Source organism: Vulpes vulpes, chromosome 14 (genome assembly GCF_048418805.1).
Source record: "Vulpes vulpes isolate BD-2025 chromosome 14, VulVul3, whole genome shotgun sequence".
NCBI lineage: Eukaryota > Metazoa > Chordata > Mammalia > Carnivora > Canidae > Vulpes > Vulpes vulpes.
The window spans coordinates 45,864,443-45,883,708 of NC_132793.1; positions in this window are offsets into that span (position 1 = coordinate 45,864,443).

Below are 19,266 nucleotides of genomic sequence, written 5' to 3' on the forward strand. Positions count from 1 at the left end.
CTTACAGGGGCCTTATGTTGGCTGTAACTTCCTTCATACAACCGTACCTGTGTGGCAGGGGTTTGTAGCACCTAAAAAGCTTGCTTTCCACACCAAAAGGCCAGGGATTTGTGGCATGTCTGCTCATTTGCCAAGTCCAAATAATAGAGGCTCGGTCACATGACCATGTAAATAAGACCATGATTACAAGAAATAAGTAATTTCATTACTTTTCACAAAATGTAACATAAGCAGTCCTTATGAAAACCAAATTGGAAAATCATTATACCACAAGCAAAGGGACTCTGGTCTCCTTGAAACGCTAAAAGCTCATTAGCAGATGGGATGTGCTGCACCTACCCTCTCCCCAGTTTAAGTGTTCCTAACTCACAATTGGATTTGTGGAAGGCATTTTCCCATTTTGTTCTGAAGTTAACAAAATGTTTGGTATAAATTAAATATCTGATATTGCTGTAAACGTCATTTGGAAGTATGCCAGGCCACAATCAAGAATGAGCTAGTAGCTTGTTTTAATTTAATGGTGTTGAAGAGTTCCACTGTAATTAAGCATCTGAAAATTAAATAGAAACAGTCATTAGACTTAGTGATACAAAGCCACCAGACCAAAGAATATATATTTTTTCAAATAGAGAACCCTGAAGCATTATGAGGTCTAAAAGGGGATTCTTCAACAGGGACTCGATTGATCACTGGACTTTTGGGCCATTGAAATGAATGAGCATGGGCAGTTCATTTCAGGGTTGCAGTTGTTGCCAGGGAAGCCTGAGTGTGCAAGCAGTGGCTTTGTTTGGTTAATAATTTCTGGGCAAGGTTAGGCCCAGCCCAGGTAGTGTGACTCCATCTTACTCCTCCATAGTCAGTGTGAATCATAACTTGGGATTGAGCCATGGCCAAGCAGGATGACTCCAGAAGATGAAGGAGACCGAGCCTTTCACAATCCCTGTCATGCCCTCAGCACTGAGGCTTTTCTCTCTCTGCAGCCAGCCATATATCACAGCTCTTGGGTCACTGGGGAGTCCAGACACCTTGCAATCTGAGAAAACAGTAGTGTTTTCCAACTTCCAACCTAAGGAAGGACAAGTGAATGTCTTTCCAATGCCCACCTTTCATGGAAGTGAAAGATCTATGGGGTATTCAGTGAGGCAGGATGAATTCTTGTCCTTCATCACTCTACAAAGCTTAGGGCAGCTTTGTGTATCAACTCCAGAACACTCATAGGGTCAAATTACTTCCCAAGGCAATTACATATTTTTTAGACCTACAACTGAACCACTATGGTTGGTAGGTAAGGCAGATAGACATTGTTATGCTCCTTCACAGAGAAGCTGGCTGAGACTGAGAAGTACAAGACTATCCTTGGGACACAGGCTGGTCAATGGCTAAGCTGGCATAATAGCCACAGTCTTCAGATTCCAAGTTCAATGGGTTTTTGAAAAGGCTAAGTTGACTCCTGGTAAGAAACAATAAAACTTACTGTGCTACCCCAAAGGATTTTTTTATTTGCCACCAAGCCTATTTCACAATATACTTTCATTCATCCACAAGTTTGAATAACAAAGAAAATAATGATTATAGATTTTTTTTAAGGTTAAGCTCTTTGACAATATAATGAAAACCAAAGATACTCTCCAAAGAAAATACACAGATGCAGTTTCCCAATCAATCTTAGGGGTTTGTGGACCTGTTGTCCATGGGACCCAAGACCTCCAGTTAGAAAGTAATGGATGTATAATGGAAATGTTCAAATTATCCCAGGTCTTCACTTTATAAGTCAACTTCAAGCATCTTCTCTACCAAATAGTTTTGAAACCAGGTTTAGCCAAATTTCCCAATTGCCTACCATCACCTGGCTTCCCTCCAGCCACCTGCTGTTGGGTGCACTGGTGAGCAGTCAATACATCTCCAGATGAGAAGAGGGAGGGTGAGGGGGGTGGGGAAGTTGGGTTGTGGGGGTGGGGCTGCGCAGGAGACACTCAGGATATGGATGGCCTACTGGCCAGAAATCAGTCCTGGGAAATTCTGAGCGGACTCTGTAATAAAATCTCTGAGGAAGGTTGAAGCCTCCTGGATTGAGAAGAGAGTGTTCCTCACTCTCAACGTTTCCATCTGCAGAGCATGGCAAATAAATGCACACCCTGGAGGCAGATGCCATGTTGAAATCCTGGCTCAGCCACTTTCTGGTTTGTGTGGCCAGGGGCACATTGCCCTCTGTGTGTCTCAGTGTTCTCATCTGTACAATGGGAATAACTCCATATTAGTTTAGTCTCCAAAGGCTGTTGTGAGACTCATATAAGATAATATGTAGAAATGCTTAAAATAATGTCTGGCATAGAAAAGGCACATAGAAAAGGCAGGAATGTTCTCTCTAAGCATCCTTTTAATTTAAAAGCACCTCATCTTCATATTTTTATTTTTTCATTTCTTGTCAGTCTTTTTTTCAATGTTAGGAAGCTTTTCGACTCTTAGGAAATTCAGAGTTCCAAGTCCTGAATTCCATGACCTGAATTGTCAGTATAACGCAATGCAGGGTATTCCTAACTGGAATATTAAAAAACATCTCCAACACCCCCCACTGTTCCTGGGACTGTTGCGAAGCAGGCTTACAAGAGCACACTTCATTTATTGGGTACCACTGACCCCCAGGACACCCAGCTCGGTGGCTCTTTCTCAGAGGGTGCTCTTGGCTAGGGCAGCTCTGGTGTTGGAGTGGAGATGACCCAGGACAATTACCTTGCACGTGAAGTGAAGCATCAGGAAGGAATCTGAGGGCTGCTGACTTGAAGGCCTGGTGCACAATGGCATTGCTATATCTGAGCTCCATACCACACCATTGTTGCTGCCTTCCTTCACTGTGGAGCAGTAGGCAGGATCTGCTTGTGCTTGTCAGGACTAACATGGTACTCTCTTGGCTGTCTGTCCACCATGATCCATAAAAACTTTGTGAGCCACGAGATAAGGGATGCACATGAAATGGGATGGCTGATGTTCCATTTCAGAGGAAAAAAAATGTACTCACAGATAGTTGTTTTACACAAGACTATTAACAAGAGAGGGAAGACTTCCCCCCAGATACCAGACCATCACTCATCTTTGTCTTCCATCACATCAACATCTGACTTTGTCACCATCATACCCAGTAGAGTTTGGCCACTACTGTACATATCAAGATTTTTTGAAAATTCAACATCTTGGCTTTATTTTATGGTAGTGTACAAGGGCAGCCAGGGTGGCTCAGTGGTTTAGCACCGCCTCCAACCCAGGGTGTGATCCTGGAGACCCAGGATCGAGTCCCATGTCAGGTTCCCTGCATGGAGCCTGCTTCTCCCTCTGCCTGTGTCTCTGCCTCTCTCTTTCTCTCTGTGTCTCTCATGAATAAATAAATAAAATCTTTAAAAAAATAAAAATGTGGTAGTGTACAATAGGGTTCCATATCAACAAGACCAATAAAATAGCAAGGTCACAAATGGTTTATGACCTAAATGCTCCAAGCATGCCTGGCTGGCTCAGTTGGTGGACCATGAGATTCTTGATCTGAAGTCATGAGTTAAGCTTCAAATTGGACCTAGAACATATTTTTTTTTTTAAAGGAGGGCTCCTAGGTGGCTCAGTAAGTTAAGCATCCAACTCTTGATTTTGGCTCAGGTCATGATCTCAGGGTTGTGGGATCAGGCCATGGGTCAGCCTCCTCACTCAGAGTAGAGTCTTCTTGTACTTCTCCCTCTGTTCCTCCTTCCATTTCTCTCTCTCTCTTTCTTTCTCTCTCTCTCTCTCACTAGCAAATAAATAAATAAATAAATAAAATCTTAAAAAATAAAAAAGAACTGGCCTGTTTTCTCTCCAAAGCAGAACTGTAGAACCCATCCTGTTTTCCCCAAATTTTAATGTTCAACTATCACAATTATATTGGATATATTTGCTGGAGCATTTATTTCCTTTTGGAGGCGGAAGGGCAGAAAGATTCTTAAGTAGGCTCCACACCCAGCACAAAGCCCAATACAAGGCTATATCTCACAACGCTGAGATCATGATACCAAACCAACTCAGCCACTCAGGTGCCCCAAAGCAGGCCAGTTCTTTAAGAAAGACAAATGGGGAGTGGGTCTATGAAAAATCCTGCCCAGAGATATCATACAGGGAACACTGATGGATAAGTTTTTAGTAATCCCCATGGTGATATGATTAAATCAATACTAGAAAAGTATGCTTCATATTACATGTATAGACTTAGCCTCAAAATTTAGATCTATATATTGTACATGAGCAGGAATTATAGAATGATAAATTATAGGTGAGCAGGAAACTGACATTTAGAAGGAGGAGCAGAAAAATTGACTGGCCATTCTTTGGAGAGCCATTTGAGTTCAACCATGTTTGAGAATAAAACAACTTTTAAGAACCATTTGAAATTGACCACATAGATTTTTTTTTTTTAATTTTCCGGTGCCTCAGACACTTAGGAAGAGGTTGGTGGCTCTTGCTACCACTTCCCAAGCTCTGGTGAGAAAGGAGACTAGGTATTAAAAATAGATTTGACAATGTCTTCAATGAAAAACTAAGAATGTTGGGCAGCCCCAGTGACTCAGTGGTTTAGCGCCGCCTTGAACCCAGGGCCTGATCCTGGAGACCCAGGATCGAGTCCCATGTCGGGCTCCCTGCATGGAGCCTGCTTCTCCCTCTGCCTGTGTCTCTACCTCTCTCCATGTCTCTCATAATAAATAAATAAATAAAATCTTTTTTTTTTTAAAAAAAAAGAAAAACTAAGAATGTCAACTCTTACCGAACTATCTGCATCTTATCAGATTCATGTGATGACCCAACTTGCCTAGAGGTAACCCTCATACTGAGAGACATATTGAAACTAAGCTATGCTCCTATGCTCATGTGACCCTGTGCTGGGAAAGTTCAGCAAATTCCTCCTGGAAACTCAATGCTTGAGGCCCCCTGGAAGGATGTAGGCCTTGCCTGTTGACTTTGAACATCTCCTGATGTAGTTAGAAGTCATGGGTAAGAAATGTACTAGGGTACAAGTAAGTGTGTTGGACTGTATTAAAGCCAATCCCTGATGCTATTTTATCAGTAAATGTTTTAGTATATACAGCTGAGAGATGAAGATTTTTAAAAAACGAAAACACCATTATACACCTAAATAACTAATAGTAACCTTAATATTTTTAATATCTTGTCAGTGTTCCCATTTTCATGATTGATCAATAAACGGGGTTTTGCAGTTGTTTTCTTTGAATCAGGATTTGGTCAAGATCAGCTCTTTCCATTGGCTGATATATCTTTTTGGGCTCTTTTATTTACCTTATTTTTTAAATCTATTTTATGTTCTACTCTCTTTTTAATACTTTATTTTAATTTTAAGTAGGCTCCATGCCCAACATGGAGCTTGAATTCACGATCCTGAAGTTAAAAGTCACATGCTCTACCAAATGAGCCCACTGAGTGCCCCTATATGTTCTCTCTTTTTAAAACTTGCTATCTATTTGTTGAATAAATTGGGTCACTCAAATGTGTAGAGTTTCTTACATTTTGGATTTAACTAATTGTATCCTCATGAGGGCATTCAATGACAATCTTTATCTTTCATGTCCTGTAAGCTGGTAATTTGATTTGGACTTTTGATCAGACTCAGGTTCACTCTTCCGGCCTAGGACTTCCTACAGCAACATATTGAGGAAGACAATGTCTGGTTGCTCCTCTTTTTGTGATATGATTGATTGTTGGGTTCAGGTGCTGTCAATCTTGTCTATAGACAGTTTTTCACCTTTCATGAAAGGCCTGCAGACAACTTTTGAACTCTAACATGTTTCAGGTAGAGCTGACAGCTTAGTATCAAAAAATAGGGACACAAGGCAAGAGGAAGATAGAGGTGCACATAATAGGGACGCCTGGGTGGCTCAGTGGTTGAGCATCTGCCTTTAGCTCAGGGCGTGATCCTGTGGTCCTCGGATCAAGTCCTGCATCGGGCTCCCCACAGGGAGCCTGCTTCTCCCTCTGCCTATGTCTCTGCCTCTCTCTGTGTCTCTCATGAATAAATAAATAAAATCTTAAAAAGAAAATAGAAGGAAGCACCAGGCAATCACCTAACATGAGAGGAATGGCATGGGATAACATTGTCAGAGTCTAAGAGCACAAGTTAGGAAGCTTCAGTCATCATCAGGCCAGGAATTGTGCATTGTCAGCTCAAAGTGACATTTCTGTGAGTGGATCCTCTCCCAGGTGGCCTGCTGGAGAAAGATAGACCCACACCTCACACCACACTCTCAGGTTAATGCCAATGGATCACAGATTAAACGTTAAACATGGAGCCATGAGAGTACCAGATGGACGCATGAGAGATTTGTATCATGGAGGGAGGAAACCTTTCCTAATGGTGACCAGAGTCCTTACAATTAAAGAAAAAAAAGAGTAATCTAATTCCTGAAAGTCAAGAATCTCTATGTTAAAAAAAATCACCATAAGGAAACTCAAAGACAAGTGAGAAACTGGGGGAAAAATCTGCATCTTTGGGACACCTGGGTGGTTCAGTTGGTGAAGCATCTGCCTCAGCTCAGTTCATGATCCTGAGGTCCTGGAATCCAGCCCCAGGTCTGGCTCCTTGCTCAGTGGGGAGCCTGCTCCTCCCTCTCCCTCTGCCTGCTGTCCCCCCTGTCTGTGTTCTCTCACTCTCTGTCAAATAAATAAATGGAATCTTTAAAAAAATCTGCATCTTATATTACAGATAAAGTGTGAATCTCCCTAATATGTTAGGATTTCCTAGAAACCGAGAAAAGAGCCAAGAACCCAATATAAAAATGAGCAAAGACATTTCACAAAAAAAGAACTGCAAAATGCCTTCAACATGTGATAAGATGTTCCATCTCGTGCATATGAAGAGAAATGCAAACTATAACCGCAATAATACACCATCCATCTCATAACAGATTGGCTGAGAAAAGCTGCTTTGGGGAGTGCAATATAGCACAACCCCCACGGAGGGCCATTTGGCAGTATTTATCAAGATTACAATGCATATATCCTTTGGCACAGAAATTCCACTTCTGGAATGTATCCCACAGATGCATACCTGTGTACCCACAAGATAGCCAAAGATTGGACATAATTCAAACACTGAATAAATTCTGGTACTCTGATAGTGGAACACTATGCAGCTCTTAAGAAAAGAACATCAGGCTCTTCATGTGCTGAGATAGAAAGATATCCAAGATAAGTGAAAACAGCTAAGTGCAGAACAATGTGCCTGCGCTCTGCCTTTTGTGGAAGAAAGGGGGGAAAAGACTATGTGTTCTTATTTGCGTAAAAGGACACAAAAGCAAATGATAAGAATGTGTTCCTGTACATTTCAGGGAGGGAACAGGACAAGATGTGGGTGAAAACAAGGCTTCCCTAAAGGAAGCTCTTTATATCTTTTAGATACTTGGGTCCTATGAATGTCTTACCTATTGACAAAAAATAAAATCAAATGTAAATTTATTTATTTATCTATTTATTTATTTATTTATTTATTTATTTATTTACTTACTTACTTATTTAGAGACAGAGGTCACGTGCATGGATGGGAATGGGAGGAGAGGCAGAGGGAGAAAGAGAAAGAGAATCTCAAGCAGACTCCATGCTCCGCACAGAGCTCCACACGAGGCTTGATCTCATGACCTGAGATCATGACCTGAGCTGAAATCAAGAGTAGCTGCTTAACTGACTGAGCCCCCAAAATTGTTCATGAGAAACACAGAGAGAGGCAGAGACACAGGGAGAGGGAGAACCAGGATCTCCGAGGGGAGCTCCATGGGGAACTCGATCCCAGGACCCCGGGATCATACCTTGAGCCGAAAGCAGATGTTCAACCACTGAGCCACCCAGTCGTCCTTAAAATCAAATTTTAAAGAATGAGTAAAGTAGACCATGGTCTCAAAGGTCTATAACTTCTTCAGGGAAGAGACCTGTGTACTGGTAGGTGTAGGTGGTCCCACGCATAGGTCTGGCCCATCAATCTCCAGGGAGGCCCTAGACATGATGCCTTTGCTTCCCTCTAGTCCCTGGACCCTCCAGATTATATCCAAAGCACCAGTTTGCTCTCCAATGGCTGCTCCCATTGCTGAGTGTTTTGAGGTGGGACTCGGGGTGGAGGGGTGAGGGTGGTAGAGAATGTTGTGAAAGCATACCTCAACTAAAAAGGGTTTTTAAAATGAGGTTCTGTTTTTCTGGGATAAACATATTGGAGGCCAGCAGGCTGCGGCTTGCAGAAATTCTGCCTTAGTGAGTAACTAAGATTGTTTTACAATGAGCAGAACTGCTGCCTGCCTGGGTGACTTTGCTCTCTGGCATTCCCAGCTCACAGGTCACCTGGCTTCCCCTTGATTTCTTGAGAACCACCCTAGCCAGTATATATCACACTAGAAGTGTTATATAACATTATAACCAGTAATTGTTACTATAGCATTTATTGAGCATTTGCTATGCAGCTGGCACTTTACTAAATGCCTTATCTTCTTAATCTCATTACCTCCTGATGTCCTCAAGGAATGGGTTCTATTGTGATCCTGTTTTCCAGATGGCAAAACTGTAGGTTTGCTGCCTTGCCCACAGGAGAAAAGTGGTAGAGCCAGGAGTCAGCTTCAGTATGCAGAGTCTGAGTTCTGAAGCCAGTGCTCTTTCCCCTGGGACTCGGGCCTCAGCTCAGCAGCTTTCCCTCCCTGGGGCCCCTTTACTTATTTCCCAATGCCCCCACTGCACAGCCTCAATCCCCTGTCCCGCTTCCCCTGCCACCCATTTCCAAGTGGGGCCCCACTCTCCACCCAAACCAAACTGGTTACTCTTCACCCCTGCTTTCCCATGAAAGCTTACTTTGCTCACTTAGCTTTCATGGAAAGGCCCTTCCTGCTCTTCCTTCACCCTCTGGGCCTCCATCTGTCAAAATCCACTCACCCTTTAAGATTGATCTCAGAAGCTAACTCCTTCCTCAAACGCCCAGTGGCCCCTGGCCATTCGTGACCTCTTCCACCTCGGAACTATTCACTCTGCCTGCAAGTGGGGCTCAAAGGTTTCTACCACCATTTTCCTCCTGGTGCCCAAGGGGAACTCCCTGCCTACCCAGAGGCTCCAGGGTGACATCTTCTATTTTATTCTTCAAATGGGTAAAGAGTTTGAATCCTATGCAATGAAGAATCCATGCTTGTTTTTTTTTTAAGGAAGGAAACTTTTTTTGTGTTATATATATATATATATATATATATTCAATTTTAATTCCAGTATAGTTAACATTCAGTGTTATATTACCTTCAGGTGTACAATATAGTGATTTAATAATTCTATACATCACCTGATGCTCATCACCATTAGTGCCCTCCTTAATCCCCATCACCTATTTCCCCCATCCCCCACCACGTCCCCTCTGGTAACCAGCAGTTTGTTCTCCATAGTTAAGAATCTGTTTCTTGGTTTGTGTCTCTTTCTCTCCCCCACCCGCTTTGCTCATTTGTTTTGTTACTTAAATTCTACATATGAGTGAAATCATACGGTATTTGTCTTTCTTTGACTTATTTTGCTTAGCCTTATACTCTCTAGTTCCACCCATGTAATTGCAAATGGCAAGATTTCATCCTTTTTATGACTGAGTAATATTCCCTTGTATATATACACCACATCTTCTTTATCCATTCATCAGCTGATGGACACTTGGGCTGCTTCCATAGTTTGGCTATTATAAATAATGCTGCTAGAAACAAAGGGGCCCTGCTTGTTTTGATATAAAAATAATGTTATTTTCCAAAATCATTGGGTGAGATTGACATTTCAGAAGGATGTGCTTTCTCATGACTGGAAGCTCCCTCTGTCCCATGCCAAGCACCAGTGGAAGCTCCCTCTGTCCCATGGCCAAGCACCAGCTGGAGATGCATGTCCAAGTTTAAGAAACAGGTCACCAAAGCATAAAGTCTATATAAGGCAAAAACTAGCCCTGAATCACCATTCATGTGTTGATTATAGAAAGAATTTTCTATTTTCACAAATGAAGTACCCATTAATGCAACCCTTCTAAAGAGTCTGAAAGTCATTTATTTTTCAGTAGATATAAGTTTCCCTTGTAATTGAAGCTGGTTGATTAATTAGCTCAATGAAGCTATTTTTTAGAGCTGGTACAGCCCACCAACACAGTTCATATTCTCCAATTCTAATTTGTGGAGTCCCTAGGAGTTCTGCTGTATTTCCACTCCAGAAATTTACATATATTGGAAACAGAGCCAGACCACATTTTTAAATCACTGCCTTTGTCCCAGAGTCCCCTCCCCCATGCCTCCATACTTACTGCCTTTCTCTTGCTACTCAGATTCTAAGAGCCCTGATGTTAATCTGGGATGGTCCTGCTAGAGCTTCCCCACCTCCCTCCTAAATAATTTTCCTTCTCCGAGAACTGCCACCTGCTTCGAGCAGTTCCCTCGGTTGGGCAGGAAGATGGTGGGGCAGCTGGAAGTCAGCCACCCTGGCTTCCATCTCTGTATGATTTGGTGGCAATGATTTTCACTCCAGGCCTCCACCCTTCATATCTGGAACAAATCCACATGATTGGTAAAGGAGATAATATACGTCATGGACTGGGTTCCCCAAGAAGCAGACTGAGTTGGGATTTGTGGCAAGAGGTTTACTGTGGAGTGTTTTGTGGATTGACACCTCTGAGGGATGAGGGCCCACTCCTAGCAGCAGGGGTGACTGTCACAGAGCTTGAGGGCAGAATGGGTGAGGGACCTGGGCAACATGCAATAGTGCCCACCATGGTACATAAAGTGCCCATCCTACAGTAAACAGAGGCCATCATCAGAACACTAAAGCACTTGCATCCATGAATAAGGCCTAAATAACAAGGAGCCTGATTATCTCAAGGGCATTGACTTTTAAGAACGGAAGATGCCAAATCTTGGATCCGAGGCACTTTGGGGCATTGGGAATAGTTAAAAATGTGGGGCAACTCAAGAGAGATGTGCATTTCTGGGGAAAAAGTGATAATCTTGGGCAGGTGAGGGACTCAAACCTCAGTCTCCTTCAGCCAGGGACATGCCTTCACAGCAGGGGCCTGCATGGGGAGACAACCCCGTTCACGCCAAACTCTTGGACTTGGTTTACAAGCCACTAGGCCTAGGCCCTGAGGGAGCCCCCAGTGCTTCCTCTGGGATAAAGAACAGACAGGCAAGGGAAAACCCTCCGCTCAGGACACAAGAGTGAGAAAGTAAACACAGAAATAAAAGACCTTCTTATCTCAGACAAAGGAAGAAAGTGACATTATAGCTGGTAAAGCCACAAAAGGCCCGGATCCTGTCGGCACAGGGCCCAACACTTCCAGATGAACTGGCTCCAATAAAAACCACAGTTCTCCAAAGTTATTGGAAAACTCTAGCCAATCTATTGATTTTCTTCTTCCTTACTTTCCTCAAACTGGAGACTTTACAGCTGCCACTCAACACTTCAGCTACTTGCCTTCCTTTGGCAGTAGACCCTGTGTCCCAGATGGGTGTCACTTCAGTGCCCTGAGCTAGTCCTGTGCAGTCCCTCAGAACCACAGAAGAATGTGGCAAACAAATAGAAATTCAGGAAAATGCTTTAAGCTGTTTTCTTCTGAAGACACAATTTAATACAACTTGATTTATAAATATTTCTATTAGCAAATCACCCACTGCATGTCTAACAGATGTCCTATAAAAGAGACAAAAATTAAAATGTATTAGTTTCTTAAAAATATGGAAAAATAATGTAATGAGAACAATGGCCACTGATTAACCACCTCCTGTGGTGAAGGATTTTCCATGGTTGGAGCAGTTAATCCTCACTGTGACCCTCTCTTGTAGGTGAGCCCACAGAGACTCAATGGTGTTAGGGCTCAGTAAGTGGTAGAGCCTGGATTCCAAGGGGGGACTTTAGGACTAATAAGAGGCCCAGACTCATCAATATTGTGCTTTCCGTAGCCAGGTCATAAGTGCATGCGCATTTTTGATCCAAAAGATAGTGAGGCTTAAAGAGGATGTATAGACTCTCTGTGCCAACTCCACAATTAAAAACACACGATCCTGCCATGCGTAGTAGCTCTAATCACATTTGATAATAAATTACCCCAACCTTCCCATCAGCTTAAATATTAGAGACACAAATAAAAGCCCTAATAGCACAGTGAGAACAGAGAGCCATCAAATTACATCCCCATTCCCTCTGTGATGAAGGACAGTGTGAGTACAGTCCCAACTGACAGGAGCACCTCAAGCCTACGGTGCCATTAAACCACCATCAAACTGCACCTAAGGCTATTCATCCAAATTAGAGCTCTGCTGGTCCCCCAGCCCCGGCCAATTTCACCACCCCCTTCCAGAGTTAACCTACGTACGCCTCAGTTTAAAGAGAGACAGAGATGAAAGTGCCAGATTCGTTCTGCCCAAATCAGTTGCCTGACATTGCAAACACGAACACATGTCCTGCACATGCAAAGACCCGCTCCTCGCAAAATGACCTGGGTTGTATTTTGTGAAACGTAATTACAAAAGAGACATGAAACGGAGCAGAGTATTGGCTCAAACAGAGGCGTTATTACAAAGAGAGAGGTGGACGGCATCTCTGGTGCTGCCCCATTACAGGGGAGCAAATCTCTCGCCTGCTGGTCTGTCAAGAGGCAATATTCCAAATGCTGAGTAATTCCCAGTCAGACAGCTATTAATTCAGTTATCCACTTTGCCAACGTCTCAATGCTAGAAACTCTGTCAGAATTCATTTTCTCCGCATATCCGTTTGTAGGGTCTTACAGGTCTGTAGCTGTCCGTGTTCAGCATCTGTTACTGCCTTTTTATGATTCTGTAACCTTTAAGCTTCTGGTTGTGGCTGAGAAATGCAGGATCATTTGAAGGGCATTTCAGTTTTCATTGTTACTATTATTATTCATTTTCACGTACCTTTAAATGATTTCAACATTATCTTAGAACAGTATAAACAGTGTCATCTTACTAAAGTAATGAATATAAATAATTTTTTACAGGGTCTATACTTTGTAAAATATACATTTTTAAGATCTCAAGAGGCACCCCTGTAAGATTTTTAAAAACAAACAAGACCTAAAAGCCCCACCAGAATTAGTGTGCTTGTTCTTTTAGTCATATCGGTGACTTAGGAACAAAAATTTATTGCCAAAAAGGCTCTTTAAAACCTGCACTTTAAAAGTCAAGGACATTTAGATCCTGCAGCAATGGACTTACTTTCAGATTTTCTTCGAACTTGTTTAAAAATGAAATGTAGTTTATATTTTGAAATATGCATAAGCTTATAAAGCAATAAAAATAAAGTCAAATAAAGCAGGCTAAATCTGAACATTTATCGCCAAGGCGAAGTGAATAAAAATGAAAAGGAGTTTTCTTTTAATTGATTTCTGAGACTTTAGAGAGGATTCCTGAAGTATTTTTCCTTCTTTCTCTTACCTCCTCTCCTCCTCCTTTTTCTACACTCCCTTCACGATATTGACAATTCTATTGTTATCACAAGCCAGCAGTCTTGTGGGAAAAGGAACTGCTGAGATCTAAAAGGCAACACGGCCAGAGCCTTTGTAAAGAAGCTGTCCTACCCTAAATGCATGGCAATCAAATAATGCTAACCATAAGAGCAGTGATCATAAAACCTTGAAATGCAGATTCAGTGTTTCTTAGATGCTACTAGAAGCTTAAGGATTTTGCCTGCCCTGCTATTAGGTGTCTAGGATACAGTGTTAGGTGATGACTTCAAAAGTCTAGCTGGACTCCCACCTCCTTGGACAATGCAATCATCCTGACCCCCTTTGGGCCCCTGTTTTTTATTCATTGCCACCTCTCCCAAAGTCCATCTTCTTCAATAGGCATGGCATGGCTGTCAACCACTCGCTCCAGGGTGGCCCCCGTTACGCTTAACCAGGAGGCTGTGATCACCTGTGTGGGACAGGGAGACAGGGTTCTTGTTTTAAGACAGAAGCTAACCTAGAACAGCAAACGGACTGAGAAGGTAGCAGTTTCCTTTCAAGCTGTTTCTGACAACCAGAGTGACACCGTGTAAAAATGCACAGGATGTTTTAAATGTGGATTTAAACATATTTTCAGGGGCTCCTGGGTGGCTCAGCAGTTGAGCGTCTGCCTTCCGCTCAGGGTGTGATCTTGGAGCCCCGGGATCGAGCCCCTCATTGGGGTCCAGGCAGGGAGCCTGCTTCTCCCTCTGCCTATGTCTCTGCCTCTCTGTGTGTGTCTCTCATGAATAAATAAATAAAATCTTTAAAAAAATAAATAAAATAAACATGTTTTCATGTGTTGTGATCCCAGAAAACAGTGGCAAAGTAAGCATCACATTCTATCGTCCCTTCCCTAAGGCAAAGATTCCAAGACTTTACCGCACATTAGAATCACCTGGGCAGCTCTTCAAAACTCTGGCGTCCAGGCTGCACCCCAACAACGAACCAGAATCCCTGGGGGTAGGGCTCAGGCATCAAATGTTTTAAAGCTCCCCCTACCTCCCTACCTCCTGGTGATTGTAATGTGCAGGCACTTGGAGAAGCGGTGTTTTCAAGAACACTTTTTGCATTAGCAGGACTGGCTGAAGTGGTCTTTATTCAAAGGCATAAAAACTAAACATTGATTCTAGATGGCTGTGCAGTCGGCTTATTGCAGCACTAGGGAGGAGCCCTCAGATCGTGATGGTGATGCGGGTCTTTGCCTGCATACAATCTGCAGACCCTGTCTAATATTTTCCATACCGGGCAATGAGATCACAAACTCCAAAACACTAAATCAAAACCGGAGGCATTACGGGTCTTCAATAAAACTCCACAGCCCATACATAGGGGAGGAGGGGCGAAAATCAGAACCATCACCAAGCTGCGGACATAGCACTATATATATGTATACACAGCAGGCATCAGGATATTGCGGCAATCAGACAAAAGAGTTATCAAGCAGTAATTAGCTACAAGTGATCAGTAAAAAGTTACAAGTAAAAATCCCACTTGTGCCTGAAAGAAAGCTCATCATAAAGGACACTTGATTTCTGACAAGGAAAATTATTTAAGTGGCGTCTCGGGGAGAAATAACATCAGAGTATGCATATGAAATATTAAACGAACCCAGAGACCCTGCTTTGAGAATGCGCAGTTCCAGAGGCCTTCAAGACTTCTGAGCTTGTTCTACAGACAAACTCACAACCAGGGAACAAAGCTTTTATTCCGAAATAGCAATGTTTCTAAATACTACAGGGGATATGAAAAATAAAATCAGTGACATCGAACTACCAATGATAATCTTGAGCATGCAAAAATAGGTAAACAAAAATGGGCACAGGATTCCTGCTTCACTGTCCATCTGCCTGAGGGCAAGTTGAGAATCATTTGACAGCAGGTTTCTGTGTTCTTCTCTCTGTGCCCAGCTTACTATTACAACAATCATTCTGCAAAACCTCTTCACTCTCCAGTTTCCAGCGCTTGAATTATGGCTGTGTGTGTGTGTGTGTGTGTGTGTGTGTGTACGCACATGCACACAATGAAGCCTGACAAGGACTCATCTTTAATAAGAAATCAGACAAATCCAGGTAAACTGGACTGGCTAGGCATTGCCTTTAATTCGAGAAAAAGGCTCTCCTCTAGTCCTTTGGTTTCCACATCCATATTCATATCCAGGTTCTACGTTCAGAGGATGAGAAATTTCCAAAGCATTCAAGGGCAGTTCACTTCAGGCTGGTTCCAATTAGGCTGGCCAGTGTGAATGCCTCAGACGTGTCAATATTTGCAACAGGGCATGTCTGATTCACCAGGGCATCCTCTGGGCAGCAGGAAACCCTTGCCCACAGCTGTCTACGTGACTCATCTTGTAGGCAGGCATGCCTTCACCCTGTCGGTTCCCTTCAAAACTGTCACTTCTATCTTTTGTCCCCATGTGGCTACTCCTGGATCTCTCCTTTTTCAAGCACCCAGACTCTACAGGAGATATGCCCCATGGACGTTTTAAGTTTCCCAAATATTTCCACTTTAATATTGCTGCTGTTTAGACTTTAAGCACTGTCACATAAACATTTTTGAGAGCTCACTGCAAAGGTGGAATTTTGACCTGTGCCTGAAGCCCTGTGAGGATTTTATGTTGATGGAATAAAAGGAAATAGATCTAATTAAACAGTATATAAGTCATTCTCTAGGGGAAATTGAAGCTTATCTGACATGATCACTGTCAGGGAAATGAGGGAGATTTAAGAATAAAGGAAGCCATGGATTGGGCACCTATTTGAACACATGCAAGAATGACAAGGACGCTGCTCCTGCAGAAAGGTTCAAAGAAACCGTTCCTTTCTGCAAGTGACACCGTTTTCCTATACTTTATTTTTATCACCCAAATGCAACATTTAAAATGTTTCTACTCCAAAAGGGATGCTACAAATGCAGTAGTCAGATCCCTGCATCACAGGATAGAAAGTATCTTGGATCTTCATTTGCCAGAATCAATTTATCCGTGTTTGTTTCTTGTGGGAGAGTTAGGGCAGATGTTTTTTGATTTTTTTCTCCCACCTCTTTGAATCCAATGCGGGGACTGCTTTGTTATTCACACGGAAAATACTCATCTATTCTTTCATTTTAGAAAAGTGACAAAAATTATCTTTCTCTCCTCTTCCAGCGGCAGCCAGTGTAGGCAGACATGGCTCTCCACCCCGCTCCCCACTACCAACTTGACCTGTTTTCCATAATAAACATTTCCAGGATAGCAAATAAAATAGGAGGCTAGTCACAGGACTTCAAGCCCATCTTGGTCTCAGGCAGGCCAAGTGCAAACAAACCTCTGAACCGTTTGAAGATGGTTTTTGTTCTTGGGTGCTCTTTAAAATTTTAAGCACCTTCATTTGGATTTGTGGAGTGTGTCCCAAAGTGGAGCGGCAGGTGCAGGGCGCGACTCCCCCACCCGCCTTCGCGGTGAGTCCCCTTGGCGGGGAGGTCGCAGCAGCCCGGCACTCCGTGGGCACCACTCGCAAAGGGGCCGATATAGCCTCGAGTCCTCCTCCCTGTTGCCCCCCCCTCCCTCCACCACAGCGGCCACTCCAGGTGGCATTTCATTACTTTATCTCACGTTCCCGGTTCCCGCGAGCTAGTTTGCTGCTCACGCGTTCCAGGAGAGTTTGCAATTCCCTCTTGGGGTCAGGCTCTTCCTCCCGTGTGTCTCCTTGCAGCTAGCCATTTCTTACCATTAGCATTTTTTAAAGTGTGATGCGTGGGATCTTTGCAAATCTGTGTGTGTGTGGGGGGGGCGCACTATATAACTTGGGGCATAAAGGGCGTTGTAGCCTGCGCTATTTTTTTGAAGAAGGAAAATTAAGATTCGTTTTGAGTTCGATTTCTGACCACACGACGCATCGCACAGTGCTCTTAAAATCACAGCAGAAACTCTGGGACGGGGCTGAACGGGGACCCAGGCTGGAGCCACTGCTGCTCCGCAGGCCAAAGCACGGCTTTCGGAAGGAAGACCGGGATTCTGGGGCTGCTCGCTCGGAGCCCGCGCGGGTTCTGCGCCCGGGGCGGGAGGCTGCTGCGAGCCGCGCGGGTCCTCAGGCACAGGCTCCGAGCTGGCCCTCCCGGGAAGCTGCCTGTGTCTCCTGCCCTGGGGTCCTCCCTGGTAGGCTTGACATGCAAGCCGGGGCGCGTCTGACCTCGAGGCTGCTTCTCCAGCCCGCGGGACCAGAGTCGGGCTTTCATCGGCTCCCGAGGACCATGAAATACGCGGCTCCCGGGAACACCCCGGCCTACAGCGACCAGCACGTTTCCTTTGCATCCTAACGGCTCCCTGAGATAGTCCCACCAAAAATTAAAACGACGCAGGATGCATAAAGTAGGTGTGATCCTCACTCCAGGGATGACCCTGAACGACCCTTCCCACCGCCGCCAGCGCCCAATCCACACCCCCATCGCCGCGGGGAGCGGGGGAGGCAGGCACTCTTTTCCTGCCTCATCTTTAACTCACGGTTTTGGCCCGAAGTCTGCCTCTCCTTTCTCTGCCTTGGGAAATATGGGTCAGTTCCCGGGGGCCCTTCGGGGACCCTCATGTCCGTCCTTAGCCCTCAGGGCGTCCAGCGCTCGCTGGACCAGTCATGTCACAAGTCCCGGCGCGCGCGCCTTTAGCTCGGCGGCTCCCGGGCCCCTGGGAACCGTCCTTCACTTGCAGCGTGCGCCCTGGGGGCTCAAAACCACCAAGCCAAACCCAGTCCGCTTACACATGGGACTGAGATTTTTTTTTCTTTTTTTTTTTTACCTCTGCGGGTTCAGAGCCAACCATGCCGCCATCCCTTTGGTAGTATAGGGGACCAAGCTGCATCCCAGGGAGTAGAAGAGACGTTTCCTTTCCTTCCTTGCCTTCGACAGTCCCACCTTTGGACCGTCTCGCCCCCAGCCCAGCCCGCCAGGGGAATCTGCAGAGTCTGGCCGGAGGCCGACAGGGGGCGACAAACTGTAAGCTTTTTCGGGGGCCGGGCGGTGAGTAGGCTGCGGCTAGCGCTGTGTGGTCCCCGCAACCGGCAGGCGGCTGCTGGAGGGGTGAGGTGGGGTGGGAGGAAGATGTGGGATGTGAAGTGAGAGCTGGCGGGCTCTGACACCATAAAGAACTCCTGGGCCCAGTCTTCCAACTACCTCCCCAACCCCAACGGCCTTAGCCCAGGGGAATGAACAGAAGATGCTCTCCTGCGCTGCCCCTCTGGGCACCTCCTTGTCAGCCGCCAGCGCTCTACTAGCAGACACGGAGTGATGTTCCCCTGACAGGGCAATTGCGAACCAGCTCGCACTGTGGCACTTCTGACTTTATTTGCTCTTCCTTGAGCATGCACTTCGACTCCTCTCCTACAGGAGAAAAACAAAAAATGGCTTTAGCTGCTTCACTTGGTCTTGGGGGTGCACTGGGTTATGGATGCTGTGGTTCCCACTTCTAGGAACCCATCTTTTTGGTCTCCAGCCCCCGACTTGAAATTCAGGCGATGAAAATCTAGATCAAAGGCTAACAGGTTCCAAAGGACCTAGGAAGAACTAAGGGGGGAAGTGCGCATGCCACTCCTGCAGCCTCTGAACACTCCGCGTCCTGTGTGTGCTCAGTTCTCTGCTCCGTGCCTTTGCAGAGCTCCGCGCTCAGGCGTGCCCACCTTAATCCATACCGCCCCTTCCCCTACTCCCGACCGTAACCCGACCCTGACGGTCTTAAACAGGCTTCCTCTTCCAAATAGTTCCACCCCACTCTCCTCTTGCTAGAGCGCTGGCTGTCCTCT